The sequence below is a fragment of the Scyliorhinus torazame genome, chromosome 7 (assembly GCF_047496885.1).
Source record: "Scyliorhinus torazame isolate Kashiwa2021f chromosome 7, sScyTor2.1, whole genome shotgun sequence".
Lineage (NCBI taxonomy): Eukaryota > Metazoa > Chordata > Chondrichthyes > Carcharhiniformes > Scyliorhinidae > Scyliorhinus > Scyliorhinus torazame.
In genome coordinates, this window is record NC_092713.1 from 37,155,057 (window position 1) to 37,161,845 (window position 6,789).

Sequence of the window (6,789 nt, forward strand, 5' to 3'; positions counted from 1 at the left end):
CTTCACAGGACCCTGCAGGATGTATTGAACCCAGGGGCAAAAGGCCAGCAGCCTCACGAGGAGGTCGGTACCCCAATTCAACCACCAGGCCCTCAAAGCCTTAATTCGAGGAGTCCCGGCTGCAGAGGCCTGTCCTCTACCCAAGGGAAACTTTCAGGGAACACACCAACCTCACCACTCTGGCCAGGGAGGCCGTTGCCCAGGAGAGCAACTGCGGCCAAAACATCACACGGTGCAGAAAGCAGATGAATAATCCCATCCACCGCGCCAGGGTACGTCCTCTCTCAGCTCCCTCCAATATCAAACTCACACCATGGCATCATGTACTCAAACAGCGACACTCTTCAGGTAGCTCACACACACCCGTTAATGGGGTACACATATCAACACTCACCCTGTCACAGACACTTTCATGTCACCACCACCCCATCTATCAAGTTGCTGACACTTCATTCCCTGGTCCTCCTGGGGAGGGCTCACCTCTTTCATTGCCAGATCTTGAATGGCACAGCAAACTGTGATCATACTGAAACCCTCTCTGGTGCGTATTGCAGAGAACTACCTGAGTGGTCCTGGAATCTGAATTGCATCTTCAGACGTTCTGTGGTCAGCTCTATGAGGGACCGTGTGGAGCTGGGAGCAGTGTTGTACCTCTCCTCGGCGTGGGTCTGAGGGCAACGCACCAGAGTCATCAGCCAGTGTTTAAGTGGGTAGCCCTTATTCCCCTGCAGACGTTCTGGATTTAGTTGTTGTTCTGATGGACGTTCCCAACCCCTCAATGCCCTTGCACAAACCTCCTTCCTCAGTACCTCACTTGTCTTCATCGGTCGGGTTCGATGGCAACGTGATTTCCCACTGCCGTGGCGTGAGATTGGAAGGCCTGACAGGGGTTTGGTGAGCAGCTGTTTTAATGAGCATTCGTGAGATGCAAATAATATTCACACTACCAGGCAGCAAGAGAACCGATCCACCATTAACCCACCAATCGGAGAATTTAAAATTGTTTTGACGCCGGTGGGTTTCTGACTTATCGGTTCCCGCTGGATTCTCCACTCCTGCCAATGGGATGAGAAAATTCTGCCCATTAATTCTATTTCTCTCTCCACAGATGCTATCTGATCCGCTGTGTATGTTCGGTTTACCGAGACGTTACCAGGAATGAGAGACTTCAGTTACGAGGAGGGAGTTGGAAAGGGTAGAGCTGCTCTGAGAAGATTGAGGTGACTTAATAGAAGTTTTCAAAATGATGAGAGGTTATGATAGGGTAGGGAGAAAAAAAATGCGTCTGGATTGTCCAAAAATGGGTCTATGTCCCCACGCCGGTGTAAAAACGCTGGCGTTTCACGCCAGACTTTCCTTTAAAAAAATGAAGATCTATTCACCTACCTGCAGGGGGCTGGCAGGGCCCAGGAGTGCTTCTCACAGCTTTCGCTGCGCGAACGGGCCCCCGCATTTCCGGTTCTGAGTCCGCGCACGCGCATGGCGGCGGCCTCGCCGAATGCGACGGCGGACTCAGCTGGCGGACCTGGACCAACAAAGAAGGTCCGAACGATCTGCCCTGCGCCACTCCATCAAACCCGCCCGATCCCCGCCCTGGCCGCCCATAAGGCCCCCCCCCCCAGGACTTGATCCCCCCACCCCCCACCAGGGCCCACGGACTGAGACTCGACCGGCCAGACGTGGTTAGAACTACGCCGTTGGGAATTCGGCTGGTCGGGACCGGAGCATCGCTGGGAGGGTCTCTTCAATGGCCCCCCAGCCGCGCCGCGTAAATTGCGCGAGAACGATTCTCCGGGGACTGGAGACTCGCGGGAGCGGCGCCGGGCCCGATTCAGTCGTAAAACTGGATTCTCTGCCCCCCATGCCAAACGTAATTTCAGCACGGGGCTGCGGAAAACCCAGCCCCCAATTTCCTCTGGTGAGTGGGTCAACAACCAGATTGTAAATGGTTGACAAGAGATTTCGGCCGCAGATTTCTGATCTATAGCACTGCTGGAGATGATGGTGAGGAAGCTAGGTGCCCTCTGGGGTTTAACCTGAGGTTATCCATTTTGGTCTGAAAAATGGAAGGACAACTTCTTATCTAAATAGAGAGAAACTTCAGAGTGCTTTGGTGCAGAGGGATCTGGGTGTGAGGGGCAGCACGGTAGCCTTGTGGATAGCAAAATTGCTTCACAGCTCCAGGGTCCCAGGTTTGATTCCGGCTTGGGCCACTGTCTGTGCGGAGACTGCACATCCTCCCCGTGTCTGCGTGGGTTTCCTCCGGGTGCTCCGGTTTCCTCCCACAGTCCAAAGATGTGCAGGTTAGGTGGGTTGGCCATGCTAAATTGCCCTTAGTGACCAAAATTACCCTTAGTGTTGGGTGGGGTTACTGGGTTATGGGGATAGGGTGGAGGTGTTGACTTTGGGTAGGGCGCTCTTTCCAAGAGCCGGTGCAGACTCGATGGGCCGAATGGCCTCCTTCTGCACTGTAAATTCTATGATAATCTATGATGGTGCATGAATCGCAGTAAACTAGTATGCAGTTACAGTGGTAATAAGAAAGATAAATGGAATTTTGGCCTTTGTAGCTAAAGTAATAGAATATAAAAGTAGGGAAGTGTTACTGCGACTGTACAAGGCATTAGTGAGACTGCACCTGGATTACTGTTACAGTTTTGGTCCCCTTTATTTGAGGAGGGATGTAGTTGCATTAGAGGCAGTTCAGAGGAGGTTCACTGGATTGATTACAGAGATGAGGGGTGGGATTCTCTGAGCCCACGCCGGTTCAGAGAATCGCCAGGGACCCGGGAAATTCCCGCCACGCTGCTCCGACGCCGGGCCGCGATTCTCCGGCGACCGGAGAATCGGCGGCTAAAGCTGAAAGAGATCCCCGTGGCGATTCTCCACGGGCAACCGGCCGAACCCCCGAGTTCCGGCGAATCCCGCCAGCATGGTTCCAACCTGGTACCACCCAGCGGGAGGTCGGACCCGCGGCCGCGGTGGACGTCCTGGTAGGAGGGCGGTGGGGATATGACTCCGTGGTGGGGAGCCTCCATGGGATCCAGGCCCGCAATCGGGGGTTTCCGATCCGAGGGCGCCTGCGATCTGGAGGGGGCCTACTTCGTTCCGTGTGTGCCCGCTGATAGGTCTCCGACATGTTGCTCCACGCCGGCGCGGAAATGTCAACCACGTGCATGCGCCTGCATGCAGATGGAAACCACGCGCATATGCTAGCGCGGAGATGGCCGTCACGCGCATGCGCGGACCCGCGCCAGCCGTGCAGGGCCGCCTTTCAGAGCCGGAGCAGAGCGCTGCACTCCGGCGCCATGCTAACCCCCTGAAGACCGGTGAATTGCTGGGCCAGGAGACCCATTGACCCCGGCGTACAGCACTCCGGTGTTTACGCCGGCGTCAACACTTGGCCGGGATTTCGGAGTATCCCGGCCGAGGAGTTTGACTTATGAAGAGAGATTGAGCAGTTTAGGACCAGATTCTCTCAATTTTAGAAGAATGAGAGGCGATCTAATTGAGGTATATAAGATGATAAAACGTATTGACAAAGTAGGCGTAGAGTGGATGCTTCCTCTTGTGGGGCAATCCAGAATGAGAGGTCACAGTTTTAGGATAAGGGGTTGCAGATTTAAAACAGAGGTGAGGAGAAATTACCTCTTTCAAAGGGTCGTGAACCTGTGGAATTCGCCACCCCAGAGCGCGGTCGATGCTGGGACATTGAGTAAATTTAAGAAGGATTTTTAATTAGTAATGGGTTGAAGTTTATGGAGGACAGGCGGAAAAGTGGAGTTGTGGCCGAGATTAGATTAGCTATGATCATATTGAATGGCGGAGCAGACTCGATGAATTTCCTACTCCTGCTCCTAGTTCTTATGTCCTTATGGATGGGATATGCAGTGCTTGCTGCAGACCGTCCCAGCGCCCCATGGGTGCCTATGCTAGCATCCCTCCACGGATCACAGATTTGCTGCCTTGTAAATAATTATGCTCCACCAATTCAATGTGTACAAGTGTTATGAGGCCACCATTGAGTAAGTATTGCAATGTGACGAGCAAGCTCTCTGATACAATAAATGGAAGATCGTTTCAAGAGAAAGAAAATGTGCATTGCTTAGTCGTTGCAAACTGCTCATGAGAAATTGGAACATGAGGCCTCACAAGTAATATTAACTTAAATTAATTTTCAATTGTTTTTCCACATGTCATCTGAGAGATTAAGTGAGATCAAATATGGTACAAATTTTTTAAAAACAAAAATAGAAAGCAGGAAGCAAGAATACAAAATTAAATTCATTGCTCAAGCGAAGCTGCCTTGATATGCCTGAAAGAAATACAGAGGGAAATGTGTGCCAACAGGAAAAGCTCTGAGCAGCACTGTTCCATTTACACTGCCGGGTTTGTGCTAGGATATTCTAGTATTTACGACAATCTGACACAATTTTGGCAGTGTAAATCCTGCCAAATTATACTCCCCAGTCAGGCGCCAGCATAAAAATGGATTTTCCTGTGGTAGGCCTCACGCTGAGATGATAGCAGAGGTACTACAGTGTAAATTACTGACAAGCTTTAAGCTATCTCTGCCTGGCATCTCCAGGTTTTATGCTGTCACACTGTTTAAAGGATCAATGCATAGATCAATGCATAGTCATAGCATTCAGTGTTTTGACCAACTCGAACAACAGGTCTGAATCCTACCTTTTTCTGGCTTGTCTCTTCCACTTTCAGTTGATGATCCTTGGATTTGTTGGGCTTTACTTGGAATCTCGGTGATCTGCTATTTTTTAATCTCCTCTTGCTGTGCAGTCGGACTGGGGGAAGTAGGTTGTGTGATGGAAGGTTGCTATTGGTTATGCAGTAGGAATCAAACTAAATTGCCTTTAACTCGACACTGAAGTGCACATAGAAAGCAGCTGTTACACATTGATTTTAATATTTCTGGTCTGCCTGGGCTGTGTGGTGCTCAGAGGAATATGATATGGGCGCCGAATATGATATAGGTGGATGAAAGAAAAGCTTTGAAACCATGTGGGAACAGAATTAGTAAATGTGATTCGAACTGTTGCCAACCCACTGGTTGGGCCGAACGCTCTGTCTCTATGTGTTAATCTTTATGTATCTCAAAACATGGAATAATCATTTAAATGAATAATAAATATTCAAAAGGCACAAAGCCAGCTTGTAAAGCCCATTGAATAAGCTTTCTACTTCAAGACAAACCTGAACCAAAATTACACTATTTGTAAAAATTTTATTTTTTACTACATTACTGTTAAACAGGTTGGAAATGTCAGAGTACCTTTAAGAAATGGGTGTTTATAAATTGGTGTGTACATAAATATCTGTAGTGAGAGTACCTTTAAGAAATGGGTGTTTACTACTGCAGTGATGTCAGAGAGTGGGTGGAGCTGGGCTGCCTGTCAGCTTTTTACTTTCATTTTAGGTTGTTTGCTGCAGGGTGTGCTTTAGTTTCGTTTTCAGTGTTGGAGCTGATGTCAGACAGAGCAGGTGTACTGTTGATCTCTCTGCCATGAAAAAACTATCACTTGATCATTTGGTGAATTCAGAATTATAAATGTTCTCAGTAGTGAATGTAAACCTAATGTGCTTCTGTTTAAAGGTTTTCTTTTAAGTCTTCTGGATGTTAAAAGGACAGCTTACGGATTGTTTAGTGTTGTATTCTTTGGGGGTTATATTTGAATTAATGGTTGCTAAGGGGTTCACTGTATGTTTTAAAAAGGTTAACTTGAATTCATAGAATAAATATTGTTTTGCTTTAAAAAATACTTTTCCATTTCTGCTGTCCCACACCTGTAGAGTGGGCCGTGTGCTCCCCATACCACAATCTATTAAAAGTTGTGTGTCAGGTGAACTCCATGATACACTTTGGGGTTCTCTAAACCCTGGCCCATAACAGAAATATTGGGCTGGTTTTAAAAAATGGCGACTGGGTTCCGATTCCAAGATTCCCGGCCCCATTCCTGGGGTTTCTGATTTTTCACAGTGTCTATTAAGGTTTGGGTGACGGTCCCGCAGCCTGCACTCTCAACCTGGCCAGCTCCATGGCAGAGATAAGCATATTCTACTCCGCAATTTTCATGGAATCGGACTCCCCCAGCCATATGGCCCCTCATGTCATTGATGGTAGTTTCAGGGTTACCACTACAAAGACTAGGGGCACGATTCAACAGACAACTAAAGTCCGGTGAATGACACTTTTTTTGTCCTCAGGGAGTTTCTCCTTATCGAGGCTGCACTCAGAGGAATTTCATCTCCCCTCCCCCATTAGGCCTCCCACACTCTTCTGATACACATTCCTAACCTTGGGAAGGCCCCAGGAACCCCATCTACCTGTCAAGGCCTCCCCGGGGCCTATCCCTGCAGTGTCAAACTGGTACCTGAGCCCCTTGGCATGTTCAGCCCGATACCCTGGCACTATGCCTGGCACCGTGGCACTGCCAGGGTTCTCTGCTGTCAGTGCCAAGGCACCCAGGTGCCGGGGGGAGTGCCAAGGTCCCACACCTGCCTCCCCGAACAGACGCTGGAATGTGGTGACTAGGGCTTTTCACAGTAACTTCATTTGAAGCCTACTTGTGACAATGAGCGAATTTCATTTTTTTTTTCACCTGGGTGTCTCTAATTGCCTCCACAAGTGCGGCTACACCTGGTCCACTTTGTGTGGACCAGCACTAACCGCCTCCCTGGCGTGGTCTCCCATGCATGGCCGGTGAGCACTGGATGCCGGTGAATCTGGCGTCTGGGTGTTTTCCGGCTCATTTTAATATGCTGACCTGAATC

The 6,789-nt window shown here is 49.4% G+C and overlaps 1 long non-coding RNA gene across 1 annotated transcript in view; it reads right to left on the minus strand.

The window, feature by feature from the left end:
• The window catches only part of LOC140427268 (uncharacterized), a 221,806-nt gene extending 216,936 nt beyond the window's left edge, over nucleotides 1–4,870 (minus strand). Inside the window, exon 1 of the long non-coding RNA XR_011948419.1 lies at nucleotides 4,690–4,870. This is a non-coding gene — a long non-coding RNA (uncharacterized lncRNA). The remainder of the gene's footprint in view (nucleotides 1–4,689) is intronic.
• Between the last annotated feature and the right edge of the window lie 1,919 nt (nucleotides 4,871–6,789).